The sequence below is a fragment of the Triticum aestivum genome, chromosome 6D, assembly GCF_018294505.1.
Source record: "Triticum aestivum cultivar Chinese Spring chromosome 6D, IWGSC CS RefSeq v2.1, whole genome shotgun sequence".
NCBI lineage: Eukaryota > Viridiplantae > Streptophyta > Magnoliopsida > Poales > Poaceae > Triticum > Triticum aestivum.
In genome coordinates, this window is record NC_057811.1 from 210,461,560 (window position 1) to 210,478,007 (window position 16,448).

The window sequence follows — 16,448 nt, forward strand, 5'->3', positions numbered from 1 at the left end:
GTAGTGGGCCAAAAAACCCTGCTTGGAAAGCCTTGCCAACCAGGGCCCGAGCTGCCGCGTGATGGCCGCCCATGCCAGCAAGAATTTGGGCCAACAATTGCTGCCTCTTCTTCCGATATGCAACGCTGTAAGACTCTAGTGGTGCTTTTCTTGTATAGCTCCCCCTCGTGGACCTTGTATGCTTTAGAGCACTGAGATATGCGCCGTGCCTCGGTCTGGTCGTCAGGGAGCTCTTACCGTAGGAGGTAGGCAAGGAAGGGCTCATTCCATGGTGCAATTATGGCCATCACCTCATGAGCCGACGTGGTTTCTTCGATTGTCGAGCCGCCAATGATGTCGTCGTCTGGCTCGATGGTCGGAAGGACGAATTGTTCAGGTCCATTGATTGTTGCATCCTGGTCCCCATCCTGCCACACCACGGATGGCTTGAAGAGACACTCTAGAAAGGTGTTTCGAGGGACAGGGTCGCGTTTGGCGCCCAGGCGGGTGAGGATATCGGCAACTTGGTTATTGTATCTAGAGACATGGTGAAATTCCAGTCCTTCAAACCGGGCAGATACTCTTAAGACGACATTTCGGTATGCCGCTATTTTTGGGTCCTTGGCATCAACTCGCCATTGGCTCGGGAGATGGCGAGGTTGGAATCGCCTCGCACTTCAAGTCGTTGGACACCCATTGATGTTGCCATCTGCAGACCATGCAATAGGGCTTCGTATTCGGTTTCGTTGTTGGAGTATGTGTACATGATCTGCAGTATGTACCTACGAGTGTCGCTAGTGGGGGACGTAAGGATCACGCCAGCCCCTAGTCCGGCCAACATTTTTGGAGCCGTCGAAATACATTGTCCAGTGCGAATAAGTATTGTATCCCGGGGAAGCTCGGCTTCCGTCCATTTGGCCAGAAAATCAGATAGTACCTGAGACTTGATAGTTCGGCGTGGCTTGTACATGATTTCGAAGGGCAGCAATTCTATGGCCCATTTGGTGATGCGACCCGTGGCATCCCTATTATTAATGGCATCATTTAAGGGTACTTCAGATACCACTGCGACCGAACACTCTTGAAAGTAGTGTCGGAGCTTGCGGGATGCCATAAAAACTATGTATGCGATCTTCTGATAGTGCGGATATCGGGATTTACACGGGGTGAGTAGTTCCAATACATAATAGACATGCCTCTATACCCTGAACTTATGTCCTTCCGCCTCTCATTCCACCACGAGGACAGCACTCAGGACCTGGTTCGTGGGTGAGATGTATAGCAACATAGGCTCGCCCACACCTGGAGCAGTCAAGATGGGATTGCCTGCTAGTAGAGTTTTTATATCTTACAGAGCAGCGGTTGCCTCGTCTGGCCAATTGAAATTTTTGGTCTTCTTCGCTAGTTAGTAGAGCGGCAGGGCCTTTTCTCCGAGGCGGGAGATGAAATGGCTGAGAGCGGCAACGCAACCGGCCAGCTTCTGGACGTGTTTGAGCTCGGTGGGTATGGCCAACTGGGACAGAGCTCGATTTTAGCCAGATTGGCCTCCATCTCTATGTGGGAGACAATGAATCCGAGCAGTTTTCCGGCGGGAACTCCGAAGACACACATATCTAGATTGAGTCTTATATCGTATGTTCTCGAATTTTCGAAGGTCTGGTGGAGGTCGTCGACCAGCTGGCTGACGTGTTCGGTCTTGATGACCACATCGTCCACATATGCTTCGACTACTTTACTAATTTGGGTTTCCAGGCATGTTTGAATCATATGCTGATATGTTGCACCAGCGTCTTTTAACCCGAAGGGCATTGTGTTAAAGCGGAATGGGCCGTAGGGTGTGATAAACACGGTTGCTGGTTAGTCGGATTCCTTCATCTTGATTTGGTGATATCCCAAGTAGGCATCAAGGAAGCATAATGAGTCGTGTCCGGAAGTGGCATCAATGATCTGGTCTATTCGAGCCAAAGGGAAGGGATCCTTGAGGCAGGCCTTGTTGAGGTCTTTGAAGCCGATGCATAACCACCAGGATTTGTCTTTTTTGGGCACCATGACCAAATTTGCCAGCCACTCGGGGTGTTTGATTCTCTGATGAATCCGACTTCAAGTAACTTGGCTAATTGTTCTCCCATGGCTTGACGCTTGGGTACAGAGAATCGGCACAGCATCTGTTTAACTGTCTTAAAGCCCTTAATTATGTTTAGACTGTGCCTTGCCAGCCTACGTGGGATACCGGGCATGTCCAAAGGGTGCTAGGCAAATATGTCCCAATTTTCGCGCAAGAATGTGTGCAATGCCTCATCGATCTCTGGGTCGAGCCTGGCTCCGATGGTCGCTGTATTATTGGGGTCCGTCGGGTGCACTTGGAACTTAACGATTTCATCAGCTGTCTTGAAGGAAGTAGACTTGGGTCTCTTACTGAGGGTGACATCATCCCCATCCACTACCGCACGTAGTGTGGTCAACTCTTCGGCTGCGAGAGCCTCGAATAGTGCCTCAAGGGCCAGGGATGTTCTTTTGTTTTCGGCTCGAAGGGCTTTGTACGGGTCACTAGTCATTGTGATCACACCGTTGGGCCCTGGCGTTTTAAGCTTCATGTACCCGTAATGGGGTATAGCCTGAAACTTTGAGAATGCGTCACGCCCCAATAGGGCATGGTATCCGCTATGGAAGGGCACGATGTGGAAGAGTAGTTCTTCGGTCCTATAGTTCGCGGGAGTGCCAAACATTATGTCCAGGGTAACTCATCCGAAGCAGTGCGCCTCGTTGCCGGGGATGATTCCCTGAAACATAGTATAACTTTGTTCGACTCAAGATATGTCGAATTGCATCTTGTCAAGGGTATCCTCGTAGATGAGGTTTAGGCCGCTGCCTCCATCTATAAGCACCTTGGTTAATCTGAACCAGTCTAGGCTCGAGGACGAGTGCGGCGGGTGCTCGGATGAATCGCACCCTTGGTTCATCCTCCGCATCGAAGGTAATCGGGGTGTTCGTCCAGGGGTATGTTTTTGTGACTTTGTGGACTTGGCTGAGCTCTCGAAGGGCCCTTTTCCTCTGATTATTCGAGGAGAAGGTTTCGTAGATGGTTAAGACATTATGGTCGTTGGAAGAGGGCATTTCTGATTCTCTACTAGGAGTTTGAAGGGGGAGAATTGCCTCGCCACTCTTGGCAACCTGTCTAACAACCCAATAAGCTCGAAGCCTATGAGTTGGATTTGTGTTTAATAGGGCAGAGTGTATGGGGCATGGTTTGTCCAGTAGCTCATCCAGGACCGATCTGGGTTCGGCAATGGATCTGTTTGTTTTCTCCGTGGGCGACCGCTGTGCGTATGCATGCTTGTCCCAGATTATACTTGAATGTTTGGCATGGTTTAACTCTATACATATTTATTGTTCCTTCCAAGTGCTCTCCATGAAGCAGTATTTGCATACCAGGTCCGATAACTCAGTGAGGCTTTGCACGTGGGGGCGAGCGAGGGCGTTCAGAATCCCTTTGTCCCGGCAGTTAGACCAAAAGGTCGTAATTTTGTCTTGGTCACAGTAACTTGTGATTTTTTCTTTTACCAAGAGGAATCTGGCCCAGTAGTGGTGGAGAGTCTCTCCGGGCTGCGGCTTCACCTACATCAAATCCCAGATGTCCAGGGGACCCAAATTGTCTGGGGAATACGCGACATGGGGGTGGGTGGGAGAAAATTTCGCATTGCCCCAGGTTGTGTGTCTAGGACACTAGCGGCGGTGTCCGCGGCCCTTGAGGCACTCAATGTATTAGACCCGGCGTCCGCACTGTTAGCGGACGGCGACGGGGACTTAAATTTGTGTTTTAGGTTGGAGTTTGGCTCCGGACCCTCTTCGAGGCTTGACACTTGATCATTGATCCGGACGTACCTTGTTCTAAGCTTCGGCGATGACGAGCCTTCGGCCGATTCTTCGATGGTGGCGACGAGGTGCGTGACAGGCGGGGTGTGAATTTCCCTATTGCCAGGTTTGAGCCCGATCCAGTCGTAGACGGAGGATCAATCACTGGAGACTCCCATGGCCCAAATCCGATCTAGGATATTGTTTGCGGACGAGAGGTCCGCCGGGTCCATATTGCCCGTGTGTTCGAGGCTAACCCGAAGTGTGGCCACTTCGAGTCTGTTCTAGACAGTATACGGTATGTGTGCGGCTGACGAGTTCATAGAATCCGGGTCTAAGGCCAGGTTTCGCATATCGTCGGTTTCTGCCTCCAAAGACAAAACGTCGGGCAGATCCCCTGAGGGGAACCGGTGGTTCAGTGATGGTAAGATCTCCCCAGGAATCAGCGGTGAACTCTAGGCTCCCGAACCTGATTTTTTGACCGAGGGTCAAGCTTCCATTCTGGCCTAGGGGGTCGAATGGGTGAGTACGCAGCCTCATGCTGCCGGGCGCAAGAGCCCGTCCAGGGGATGAGACGTCCTTGGCGTGGGTGGTCATCGATCCTTCCGTCGAACCGACAACACAACTCTCAATGAAAGCACCAATGTCAGTGTCAAAACTGGCAGATCTCGGGTAGGGAGTCCCGAACTGTGGATCTTGGATCAATGGGGAATAGGGATGGCAATGGGTCGGGTTTGGCGCGGGTGGAGCTGGTCAAGTACAACCCATAACCCATCTTCCTACCTTCTACCCATCCACCAAAGTATCCATGGGCACAACTTGTGCCCATGCCCAAACCCATTGGATATCCAGATACCCGTGGAGCTCCATGGGCAAGAAAAATCAGCATGAAGCCTTCCCAAATATCAATCTAACTCATCATCGTTCATTCACAAACGACAACATAAGGTATAAGCACAAGTAGGCAGCAAGTACACTGTTCAAACATTGTCCACACACACAATAACAACTCACATAGTCGGTAGTAAAAAACTTGTCTTCAATCTTATCTTATTTCGTTAAAAACATTAGACCACACAATGACAAGTTGACAACTCAAATAGTCTCATAGTAGAATTCTTGTCTTAAATCTTATTACATCACAACCAAAGTTGTAAGATCTTATTACATCACAACCGAAGTTGCATAAATAAAGTACGTAACTTATTTCAAAATTCAAATGCACTTCCAACAGTACGTGCACTAGTAATTGGGCCACATGTCCAAATGAGCACACTTGGCTCGAAATTAGTCTTCAGTAATGATGGACTCATTTTCATCCTGAGGTAAAAAGCAAAGCATCAATATAAAAGTTACTTTTGAATGCACATGCATGAAGGATGAAAACGTGGCATCTACTAAGTTCAACCATCAACCACACATTCACAAGTATATATCTTTAAAAAAGTAGTGCACTGCACACACACATCACTTGTTATTTAATCGTATAAAACATCCCCAACAGAATAAATGAGATGAGAACAAGGAATTACCATCACTTCTTCTTCATCATCAAGAACATTTTGAACTGCTTGTAGAGCGAAGTTGATACCACCTAATGCAAAGATGAAGCAAAAAATTAATTTATGCATAGCACAAAGAAATCGAATACAAATTTATAATTAACAAGATTACCTAACATGTCCGCTCGTGACCAAGCTTGCATACACATAAGAGCTTCAACCATGCTTGGTGTAAGCCGATTGCGATGTACACTAAGTAACCTCCCACTAGTATTAAAGACTGACTCTGATGCCATAGATGTAATAGGGATGGGTAATATATCATGAGCAATCTTCTGCAAAGTAGGGTACTTGGCACCTCCAACTTTCCACCAATTAATAATGTCAAAATCTGTTGTTCTATGAATAAGGGGCTCATCCAAGTACATGTCCAATTCAGTGCGAACTGGAGAAGGAGCGACAGGTTGTGAAGACAAGTATTGCTCAAACACGCCCAAAATTTCATCCACACCACCATTAGGAACAGTTGGGGTGTTTCCAACAATAGATGTTTCAACACACTGAGATACATCTCGATATTCAGCCAGCAAATCTAGCATTAACTTCTTTGTTTTATGAACTTCTATGGACGCATATGTTCAGTTCCATACGATGACCCAAATGAAGCCTTCAACATATGCATCTTACAATGTGGATCAACAATGGTGGCAATAGCCATAAGACGATGGACATCTGTCCAATACTTCTCGAACTTGTCTTTCATTTCCTTAGACATAGCTTTTATGACACTATGTTTACTAGTTTCCCATTTACGAATTGCCAACCGAATGCCACATATTTGCGGAAAGAAAAGACTAGCTGTAACATATGGAGTGCCCGACAACAACTCTTTGACATCAAAGAACACTTTCAGCCTATCACAAACCTCCATAGCAAAGACCCAATCTTCTTCGGTTGGACAAGTAAAATTCTTTTCACGTATATAAAGTCTTTCAAGAACATCTTTGTATTGCAATGCACCTTTTAACATTATGTAGGTAGAATTCCACCTAGTTTTACAATCAAGAGCCAATCTACACTTGTATTCATTGTTGAAAAGGCGTGCCATCTTTTCAAACTTCTCATGTCTTTTAGGTGTGGCTGACAAAAAGGCAACACTATCTTGTACCCTCTTAGTTCCTTTCTCCATGACATCCAATCCATCTTTTACAATCTGATTTAATATATGAGCAGCACAATGCATATGCAACAAAGATCCGTCCATCATAAGAGAAGAGGTGTCCAACTTATTTGGCATAATTTCGATAGCCTTGTCATTTGACGCACAATTGTCCAAGGCCACCGTGGATATCTTCTTCTCAAGGTGCCACTTAACAAGACATGCATGTAGTTCTTCACATATAACTTCAGCATTGTGTGGACATGGAACATAAATAAACCTATGCAATAAAAAATAAGGAAATATTTAGGTTCAGAGTAACAATAATCAATACATCTATTTGGAATAAGAGTGATTTATATGGAGACATGGTTACCTCATTAGCTAGCTCTTTAGTTTCCAAGAAGCATCAATATAATGTGTAGTTACAGCCATATAGCCCCTCTTTTGATGGCCAGCCGACCACAAATCTGTTGTGATGGCAACTCGGTTCTCAAACATTGCAAAGTACTTCACCATGCTATTCTTTTGGACACCAAATGTATTTATAATGTCCTGCCAAATGGTATTTCTAGACACCACCTTGAACATTGGTGGCAAAGTACCACAAAATTTTCGGAAGCCAGCATGATCAACAATAGACAAAGGGTACTCATGCACACATATCATCAATGCAAGTTCCTTTCTAGCAAGTTCTTGATCAAAAACATAGGTCTCCAAATTTTGACAACTTTAATTTGTTTTGTTGTGGACCCACTACATGCCGAGCCAAACAATTATTACGATGAGTCCTTAAGTGTGACGTACCAGAGGTTGATTCTCCAGCATATGGCTTATGACACCAGTTGCATATTGCCTGCCATTTCCCATTGATTAGTTCTGTCTTAAAATTTTCCCATACATCTGATGTACGCTTCCTTCTAGAACCGGTTAGTTTTGGTTGCTCCACTGTTGTACTGGTACCCTCTTGTAGAGTTGAACTTGAGACCATGGAAGCTCCAGCCACACCTGAGACATCTGTAGGGGCAACACTGTTTTTGGGAGCTGAAAAAAGAATGGATTGGGTATTAGATATACATTAGATGAGTAAAAGTTATCTAGAGCAAACAGTTATAATAGATAAAGCTAGTTAATGAATCTTTTAATAAGAAATGTAAAGTCTGCATAGTAATGGTCAATACAACGTTTCCAATTATAGCAAAGATGCTGATAATAAAGCTAGTGTATGCCAAAATTTAATAAGAATAGTAAATTGTACAAAAGTGATGCCAGTTAGAATTGTTTCTAGTTCTAGAAGAAGTACTAATAATCAAGCTAGTTTATGACAAAATTTGATAAGAAAGTAAATTCTACAAATGCAACAGAACACAATGTATGCTAGTTTATATAAAATCTCTCATATATCACAAGCAAGGAGAGCACTGAGATGCAAAAAATTCTAGCAATTACTGTTTCCACTGATGACACCCTGTTGCTCGCCAGGCAAACTCCTCCGTGGGATGATAACTGTCCCGGGCCTGCCCTTCCCATTGTTGCCCCCACTGTTGCCCTTGCCCCCTTCCATTGGAGGTTGACTCCTGCTCAGATTAAGAGAGGACGCAGCTTGGTCAGGACTCAGGAAGAGATCAAACGCCAATTCGGGAAGGAGAGAGGGAGTGCGACGGTGGTTTAACCTTGGGTATGTGCCCACATGCCTGTCGCCAATGCTCGTCGCCAAGGCCTGTCGCCGGTGTTGGTCACCGAGGCCAGTCCCGGGGCCGGTCGTCGAACCCGGGTGCCGGGGTTGGGCGCCTATCGCCGGTATGAGGTGGATGTCCAGGGAGAGGCGGGGGCGACGATTGAGATTTGTCAGACGCAGAGTGCTGCTGCGCTATGGAGGGAGCTGGACTGCTGGAGACTTGGGATGATTGGGGGTTGACTAGATTAGGTTTAATATAATTAGGTTAGTGGGGTTGTGGGGGATCACGAAACATGGGCTGGGGCGATAGGCTTTGACCTTGTGTGACTGCTACTACTTGGGGTGTTGGACTTCTGCTTAGTCCAGTGTGACTGACATATGGCCCCACCTATCATACGGTTATCGATTGGATATCCATGGATCATAAATTATGTCCATGCCCAACCCGGCTGTTCGCGGGTATCAAAATCCATGGATCCATGGGCAGAACTACGCTCCATATCCTTGCCCAACCGGGTCAGGTATGCGTGGATATCAAGATCCATGGATAAAATTGCCATCCCTAACGGGGAACAACAGACACAGGAAATGATATTTACCCAGGTTCAGGCCCTCTCTAAGGGGTAAAACCCTACGTCCTGCTTGATTATATTGCTTGTGTATATGAGGATTATAGAGTCGATCTACAATGAGATCAGAGGAACTAAACCCTAACTAGTGCTATGGAGATTGTTCTTCTAGCCTCTACAGACTAAGCCCCCTGGTTTATATAGACACCAAGGGTACTAGGGTTTACAGATAGCACTAGTGGAAAAAGTGCTAACCACAACTCTCGTTGATGGCGCACCATTTGCAGCCAACGCCAGCACTACTTTTTTCAAATAGTGATGGCGTCGTATTATTTGATATGACATTAGTAGGTGCATAGCGCTGGCATAGGATTTCAATTGTATGCCATTAGTCTGTGGGCCCAGCAATCCTCCACTTCCATGGAGTACTGCTGGCGCTGGGAAAACACCTACGCCAGCACTGTGTCTGATACTTGTGTCATGGGACTTTGTGGCCACGCCATTAGTGCTTAAGTGGGGGCCAGTATCAGTTAACAAATATTGTGCTGGCATCTCAGATGGTAGCGCGCCATAAGTATACGCAACTCTCTCTATATATAGATTGATTGTCATGTGTATCTAGCTAGCTCATACTGCTGTGTGAACATTATCCTGCTTGTTTCTCTCTGCAGATCCTAAGTAATACACCCGGCCGTCTGCTGCCCTCGACCGCGAGATATCATCTATATCGATCTAATCTAGGTAATATATGCTCAATTTTCTGTTTTTCACTTTTTGGCAAGAGGTATATATTGTGGTGTTGAAAGACATTTTTTGTAGGAAATGGTATGAAATGATTCTTACATATATATTTATATGGATCGAACTATAAATGAGTTCTTTGAGGTGGCCTTGGAAGATACGAATCGCAGAGGCAAAAAAGAGATATTTTGTCCATGTAAGAAGTGCGAAAACAAAGTTTTGATTGACCCTTCCACTTGTCGTGTGAAGATGCACTTGTTGAAACATAGTTTCATGCCTGGTTACACACGATGGACAAGTCATGGTGAGGACAAGGAGGATACCAGATTGGAAGAAGGGGCGACAGTACATGATGATAAGCTAGAAGAAGGAGGCCTGAAGAAAGAGTCCGGACATGAAAATTAGCCCGACGGACACTCAGTCCGTGTAGAGGTTCAGGAAGTGAGAAGTTTTTTGTACAAAAGACAGGAAGAACAGAGCGATAAAGATTTGTCCAAGAAGGAAGATCTAGATGAGCATGATGATGATAAACAATTTGGCATCTATCAAGAAGAAAGTGAAGTCCAGCTCAAAACAAAGTGTACGAAAAGAAGCCGTTGTTGGGTAGTGTAGAAACTTCTGCCTAGAGAATTCAGAAACGACGTCGCTGCACTTAATTAATTTTATATGTATCTTTCATTATTAAGCAGCACTGTAGTGTGTATCGACATTATGTGTATTTCAATCTTAATAAAATAAATATAGCTACGTGCAAAATATAGCGCTAAACGGAATTTGGCGGGTGAAGATCGTTTTGCCCCAATTTAAAGCGGCTAATAATTGGTGAAACATAGCTATGGCGTTGGCGATGTAGCCAATGCTATAGCTAAATATCCATGGCGTTGGTGATGTCACCAATGCGATTACTATTTTTCACCATTCCCTTAGCCGATTTGGGGCAGATTTCATTTCTTGCCAACACTCAAGTTATCTCGGGCCTCCGCCGGCACCGGCCCTTGTCGCCGCCTGCCGTCGCATCATCTGCCATCGACGCCCCCGTCAACCTCGCCGCGCCCTCGCCCCCTCCCCCACAGCTAGCTCGGCCACTACCCCCAGCCCCCTCCAACACCGCTCGCTCGCCCCCCGCCCCCTCCCTGGCCGGCGGCAACCACCTCGACCTCGCCTCTCCGGTCGTCATCTCGGGTTGCCACGCGTCCGACATCACTCTGCCCAGGCGCGAAGGCCACGATTCCGTCGGTAAGTGAGATCTCTCCATTTTCTTGAGGTTCATAGACATATTTGTTACAATTGGTACACATGTAGATTTTAGCTTAAATTAGTCGTATTTGTAAAATTGTGAGTTGTATTGGACATGGATTTGAGGAAATGTGGCTTAAATCACAAAGATTTAATTGTTCATGGACATGGATTTGTCGAATTTTTTAGGAAATTTTGTTGAAATCATGTATTGTAGGTGCTGATTTGTTTGAAGAGACTTTATAGGGTTGCCAATGTTTTGTCAAAACATTGATTAAGTTTCGTTTCCTCAAATTGCTGGCAACCAATATGTCATATTTTTAGCAAAGGTCATGCCAAAATTTTGAATTTTGTATACGAATTAAGTATATGTCGTATTTGTTTGTAGATGTCCGATGTGGGCTCTTCTTAGACACATTCGGCAACCGGCAAAGATGTATTTACGGACGCACAGGGAAATGATGATGACTATGGAGAAGATCTTTACGGGCTGGGGGATATAAATTCGGATGGGTGCTATATCAAAGGCAATGGCAACAAAGATGTTCCTGGAGAGGATAGTAATCCTGATAAGGACGCTGATAATGATGAAGATTATACAGATGAGTATTGTGCTGAGGATGAGGAGGAGGATGCTCCAAAAACCAACAAGCAACGTAAACCAAGGAGCCGAAATGCTATCGATACCTACAGGATTGTTGTCACTCGAGTCAACTCCACTGGTGAGCCCGTTAGTCCACGGAAGGCCGCGCCTCACTACGGCAACACCCTAGGTGTCATCCTTCGAGAAGTCTGCTCCATCAACGAGTCCAATATAAGGGATTCAGGCAAACAAAATCTACGAGAACTCCTCATAAGAAGGGTGCACTCTAGATTTAAGTTTCCTGATGAGTACGACAACCTACCGTACCCAAAGTATCAGGTCAACAACCATGCATTCCATAAGTTCTCAAAGAATTTGAGTTCTTGGAAATCAGCCGCAAAAAAAGAAGTTAACAAAGATTACTCCGTGATCAAGGATAAGTGGCCCACCATTAGTGCAGATGACTGGAACATTTTCAAGATGCAAAATTCGCAGAACCCTGTGGTGCAGAGCCAATTGACATGGGGGAAGGATATGTGATCAAAGACATTAAGTAACCACACCCTTGGAAGCCGTGGTTTTGTTGGGAAGAAGCCCATGTGGGACAAGCAGGACTCTATACTTGTAGCAAAGGGCATCCCAAACTACATAAAGCAATTCAAAGACCCCCTCGAATATAACTATGTCAGGGGCCGGTACCATTATGATTATAAGTCAGGGGAATTTTTCGCCAATCACCAAACTAGGAAACTTGAAGAAGAACTGGCAAGGTAGCATGCGGAACGTCAGAGCTCTCAAGGGTCCATGGACGGGTTGAATACTCCTCTTAACCGGTCCATCAATGTGACCCTCGGCAAGGACCCGTTGCATCCGCCGGCCGGTGGCCGTGTGAACGGCGCTGGATGCGGAGCCAAATGGGATGATCATTATGTCGAAGACCGCGAGCAGCGACGACAGAGAAGGAGATCCAACAAGCAGACCATTGAACAGAAAATAATTGCATCCATAGCCGCCGCCACAGCCGCAGCCACAGTTGCAGCAACTGCCAACATTGAAGCACGCATCAACATGCAAATCCAAGCCCGTGCCCAAGCCATGTTGCCTTCAATAATCGAGAGCGTCAAGAAATGGCTCAAAAACGGTGAACTAGGAAACATTGTCATCGACACATCACCCATAGATAGCAGCCATTCTATGTCTTTCATTGGCAACCCATCGCCAATGGCTGCTCTTGACGCTCTTACGGAAGACACTCCATGCAGTCTCTTGGCCCATGTGAATGGTGAGCAGATTAAAGTTGCAATCGGCTCGATCATTCGCCCCAAAGATAGAATCATGCATAGATTGCATATGCCTGAGGGGGTCTTGAAAATTGAGTTGGTTGTTGTCTTAAATGGTTACGAAGATATTGCTCCTCCGACACAACCTCCTGGTGTGGATAGCCAGCTTTCCCTTGGACAATGCTTATGGTGGCCAATGATGTGGCCGAAGAGTCAAATTCGGCTAGGAGATGACCAAATTCAAACAAGCTCGAAGCAGAAGAAGAAGAAGACGTCATGTCTAGGACCATCTCCTTTGGGTCAAAGTCAACCTGAATTGCATAAAAACAATGTGGATGTCGTTGAGGACCAAGTAAATAATGAACATGACTTACTTGCCAATCGATTCTTCATGATTGAAGAATATCACAACTCAGTTGCTGATCTTGATGGACCTATGCCTGCTGATCCCGTCCAAGCATTCTCTCTGCCTCCTGCTGTCCAAGCTGATCACCGTGTTGTTCCTTACCAGAAGAGTCTACTGTTCAACGGGGACTTCACGCCACCAGACACACAAGTGCCACCATCCAGGGGAGCGTCGTTGCTGGGTCCAAACACACTCAATGTGACGCTAGCAAATGCACTGCCGGGCGGTGCAGCCAGCCAGCCTAACATGTCAAGCAAGAAGAGGAGGTGCCCAGGAAATGCTAATAAGAAGGCCACTACCGCCGCCAGCCAGCTAGTTCAGAATAATAAAGAAGTACTTCGTCATGTTGCATGGCTGACTTACCATTCCCCGGGTGAACCCATCCTTCCGAAGGAGCTCTCCAATCTTCTGCAGACAGAAATGAGACTTCTGCATTAGGCAGTTCTCTGTAGGGAGAAGTACGCATTTTCTCATGCAGGTGGACATCGCCCCCTTTTCACAGTGATGGTGCCATCTAATATTGGTTCTATGATAATTTCCCCGCGGAGAAGTTCTATGCGCCATTCGAAGACATCTTCAACCCATTCCACCTATACAAGATTTGTCATTCCTTAATACGCCTATGGGCAATCAATACCGCCTACACTGCAATATGTGAGCTGAACAAGGTTGTCGCGGTAGCGGACCACTACCTCATGCACGAGACCAGTGTCAACCTCCCTGATCCCCGTCAAGCTATGACGAACTACCTGACAGACTTCATGCTTGCCAACATGGAAAAAATTGCCTTCTAGTGCCCTACTATCCAAAGTACACACTATTCTTTCATACAATCTCATTTTGCTTCCACATCAAAACATTATATACTCGAGCATAATTAGTATGTCTCTACTTTTTACATAGAGAACATTGTGTCCTGATCGTTATTTCCCTGAAGTTCGCCGAAACTTATTTCTTGGATTCAACGAGGAAAGTGAAGAAAGACTACAGAGGCATCAAGAAGGTTCTCGATGAAGTATTGATCGATTATACTAGCCGGGGAGGAGTGATCAGAGAGGGGTATCGCAAGTTCGACAAATTTAAAGTTGCACGCTTTGCCCACAAAACTGACTTTTGTTGCATGCAGCAGCCGGAAAACAGTGATAAAGACAGCTACTACGTCGTCCACCACATGGAGGACTACATACGGCAATGACAACACCTTAAAAAGTGTTGGAGATCGTTGCAGAAATTAAAAAATTTCTACGCATCACCAAGAACAATCTATGGAGTCTTCTAGCAATGAGAGGGAAAAGAGTGCATCTACATACCCTTGTAGATCGCGAGCGGAAGCGTTCAAGTGAACGGGGTTGATGGAGTCGTACTCGTCGTGATCCAAATCACCGATGACCGAGCGCCGAACGGACGGCACCTCCGCGTTCAACACACATATGGTTGGGGAAGACGTCTCCTCCTTCTTGATCCAGCAAGGGGAAGGGAGAGGTTGATGGAGATCCAGCAGCACGACGGCGTGGTGGTGGAAGCAGCGGGGATCTCGGCAGGGCTTCGCCAAGCTCAGCGAGAGGGAGAGGTGTCACGGGAAGGAGAGGGAGGCGCCAGGGGCTTGGGTGCGGCTGCCCTCCCACCCCTTTATATAGGGCCCCTGGGGGGCGCCGGCCCTAGGAGATCCAATCTCCAAGGGGGGCGGTGGCCAAGGGGTGGCTTGCCCCCCAAGCCAAGTGGGGCGCACCCCACCCCTAGGGTTTCCAACCCTAGGCGCAGGGGGAGGCCCAAGGGGGGCGCACCAGCCCACCACGGGCTGGTTCCCCTCCCACTTCAGCCCATGGGGCCCTCCGGGATAGGTGGCCCCACCCGGTGGACCCCCGGGACCCTTCCGGTGGTCCCGGTACAATACCGGTGACTCCCGAAACTTTCCCGGTGGCCGAAACTGGACTTCCTATATACAATTCTTCACCTCCGGACCATTCCAGAACTCCTCGTGACGTCCGGGATCTCATCCGGGACTCCGAACAACTTTCGGATTTCCGCATACTAATATCTCTACAACCCTAGCGTCACCGAACCTTAAGTGTGTAGACCCTACGGGTTCGGGAGACATGCAGACATGACCGAGACGACTCTCCGGTCAATAACCAACAGCGGGATCTGGATACCCATGTTGGCTCCCACATGTTCCACGATGATCTCATCGGATGAACCACGATGTCGAGGATTCAATCAATCCCGTATACAATTCCCTTTGTCAATCGGTACGTTACTTGCCCGAGATTCGATCGTCGGTATCCCAATACCTTGTTCAATCTCGTTACCGGCAAGTCACTTTACTCGTACCGTAATGCATGATCCCGTGACCAAACACTTGGTCACATTGAGCTCATTATGATGATGCATTACCGAGTGGGCCCAGAGATACCTCTCCGTCATACGGAGTGACAAATCCCAGTCTCGATTCGTGCCAACCCAACAGACACTTTCGGAGATACCCGTAGTGCACCTTTATAGCCACCCAGTTACGTTGTGACGTTTGGCACACCCAAAGCACTCCTATGGTATCCGGGAGTTGCACAATCTCATGGTCTAAGGAAATGATACTTGACATTTGGAAAAGCTCTAGCAAACGAACTACACGATCTTGTGCTATGCTTAGGATTGGGTCTTGTCCATCACATCATTCTCCTAATGATGTGATCCCGTTATCAATGACATCCAATGTCCATAGTCAGGAAACCATGACTATCTGTTGATCAACGAGCTAGTCAACTAGAGGCTCACTAGGGACATGTTGTGGTCTATGTATTCACACATGTATTACGATTTCCGGATAACACAATTATAGCATGAACAATAGACAATTATCATGAACAAGGAAATATAATAATAACCATTTTATTATTGCCTCTAGGGCATATTTCCAACAGTCTCCCACTTGCACTAGAGTCAATAATCTAGTTACATTGTGATGAATCGAACACCCATAGAGTTCTGGTGTTGATCATGTTTTGCTCTAGGGAGAGGTTTAGTCAACGGATCTGCTACATTCAGGTCCGTATGTACTTTACAAATATCTATGTCTCCATTTTGAACATTTTCACGAATGGAGTTGAAGCGACGCTTGATATGCCTGGTCTTCCTGTGAAACCTGGGCTCCTTGGCAAGGGCAATAGCTCCAGTGTTGTCACAGAAGAGAGTCATCGGGCCCGACGCATTGGGAATAACTCCTAGGTCGGTAATGAACTCCTTCACCCAGATTGCTTCTTGTGCTGCCTCTGAGGCCGCCATGTATTCCGCTTCACATGTAGATCCCGCCACAACGCTTTGCTTGCAACTGCACCAGCTTACTGCCCCACCATTCAAAATATACACGTATCCGGTTTGTGACTTAGAGTCATCCAGATCTGTGTCGAAGCTAGCATCGACGTAACCCTTTACGACGAGCTCTTCGTCACCTCCATAAACGAGAAAC

General features: G+C 46.6%; 2 long non-coding RNA genes across 2 annotated transcripts; one reads left to right on the plus strand and one right to left on the minus strand.

The window, feature by feature from the left end:
* Nucleotides 1–4,853: 4,853 nt before the first annotated feature.
* Nucleotides 4,854–8,884, minus strand: LOC123144480 (uncharacterized). Its single transcript, XR_006471526.1, has 7 exons — nucleotides 8,166–8,884; nucleotides 7,942–8,069; nucleotides 7,300–7,536; nucleotides 6,869–6,962; nucleotides 5,506–6,772; nucleotides 5,364–5,425; nucleotides 4,854–5,151 (listed from the first exon to the last, which is right to left on the minus strand). It is a non-coding gene; the product is annotated as an uncharacterized lncRNA (long non-coding RNA).
* Nucleotides 8,885–9,219: 335 nt separating this feature from the next.
* LOC123141433 (uncharacterized) lies at nucleotides 9,220–10,183 on the plus strand. Its single transcript, XR_006470278.1, has 3 exons — nucleotides 9,220–9,313; nucleotides 9,411–9,480; nucleotides 9,559–10,183. It is a non-coding gene; the product is annotated as an uncharacterized lncRNA (long non-coding RNA).
* The last annotated feature ends 6,265 nt before the right edge of the window (nucleotides 10,184–16,448 follow it).